This window comes from Solanum lycopersicum, chromosome 10 (assembly GCF_036512215.1).
Source record: "Solanum lycopersicum chromosome 10, SLM_r2.1".
In the NCBI taxonomy this organism is placed as follows: Eukaryota; Viridiplantae; Streptophyta; class Magnoliopsida; order Solanales; family Solanaceae; genus Solanum; species Solanum lycopersicum.
Window position 1 is genome coordinate 34,410,988 of NC_090809.1, and position 2,007 is coordinate 34,412,994.

A 2,007-nucleotide genomic window follows, 5' to 3' on the forward strand; every position below is an offset into this window, starting at 1 on the left:
ACTCCAAGTCTTCACTTCTCAAAGCTTCTCACCTACCAAGAACTGTATAGATAGATAAAAGCGTGGAGTTAGTAAAACCATATGTAATAAATATCGCTATATGCATAAAAATCATTAAAACAGACTTTATTGGAAATATGCATCTTTTCATTAAAAAATTATATTTTAATCTTAATAACATCATTAATCAATTTAGAAACAGATAAGATACTTTTAGCATGTAGTTTTGTCACTTAAAGTCATCCGAAGATTCGCTTAAATCACGAAAAGAGAGACCGCCCATACACCCTCTCTAGATGTGACTAAACCACCCTTAAGATTACCTATAATGAGTCACATACATACTTACAAGCAATCAGTAACATTAAGGTAATATTCTTCTACAAAATGTGAAATCTAAGTCTCACATGGGTGATTTGTGAAGCGACTGCCCATACAATCCCTTGCACACACACTTAAGAGACCTATAGACTCCCTAAGATAGAATCATTCTCACTAAGTCACCAAAACATAGATGATATGACATTCTCTTCCAAAAGTCTATCAAAAGACCTACTTAGGTAAATAATAATGTTAACGTCCATAGTGACCTCTTCGTGATTACCTGAAAAGTCCTTTAGACTATCTACGGCTTAGATGATGTCCTCAAAATCAACAAACATCCCAAACTAGAGTAATCCTCAAGACTTACAAAGATAAGACATGAAGAGATCATCCCTTATGTCCTCTTCACACTTTAGATAGGAAATCCTCAAGTTACTTTAGATTAGGTACTCATTTTTTACATACTCTTTAACATAAGTCATTAGTTCATTAGTTCATTAACACTCATACATCACATAAAGTAGATTCAAATAATTGTCTTTGACATGAACTAGGAACATTAGATAACACCTTCAAATTGTATGGTGAAATGTCTAGATAGCGTGCCATACCACCACCAAAACTCCATAAACTCCTCAAATGCTAATAGGTATTCAATATAATTTGAATAGGCAATAAATGACATAGACCATGATAGAAACACGTGGAATACGAAGTTCAATCCTATTCCGATGAGGTTGTCCTAATTGTCAATGGTAGAACTAAGACACATCCCATATAGGCACATGGTTAAGGAATATGAAGGGTATACTTTGTAATCTAGTCTTATACTGAAATAGAACTACTTTCCCTTACGATACTCACTCGGCTATATCCTTCGTTCTTATATAGTAATTCATACATTTGGTTCATATAAAAAGGTTCCATAACAAGTTCATAGCCCAATCACATTAACCGCACCAAGGATGGTCCAATAAGGATACCTCACAATGGCGACAACAAGTTCATGATTACTTTCCTAAGGATTAATATGATGTCATTCCATCCAACTAACCTTAAGTCAATCATTTCTTTACATTGAAGGACACCATTACGCCTTACACTTCAATCAATCTTAACCTTACCCTTAGTCAAGGTTTGCACATAAGAGACTCTCAAAAAATCATTTAAAGACACATGTCATTCACACATTCAAGATTAAGAGATCTAACGCCCTAAATCAAGACATCATATATTCATTACCATATACATATCAAGAAACATATACAAATCAATTAAGACAACACATCACATACTTCACTTTTAACACATAATACAAGTCATTCTAGAAACATATGTTAAACAACCTAACATCTTCAAATATAACTAGAAGAATACGTATATGACTACATAAATTAACTTGTAGATAGATAATGTAATGCTTCACATAACAAAACTACACTAATAGACAATAACTTCAGGTAGTTACAAATAAGGCCATGCTTATAATATTGCATAAATTAACGACGACAAGGCCATGTAAAATGCGAGTAAAACGCATAACAGCGCCACCATAAGTGGATCACACCAATAAAAATAGAATTAAAAAACAATTATATAATCTTAAAGAAATCCGGGAAGCATACTTTCATTCCTTTATTCACAGTTCAATTTAATGCTAAATGGTCGAATTCAGCATCACAA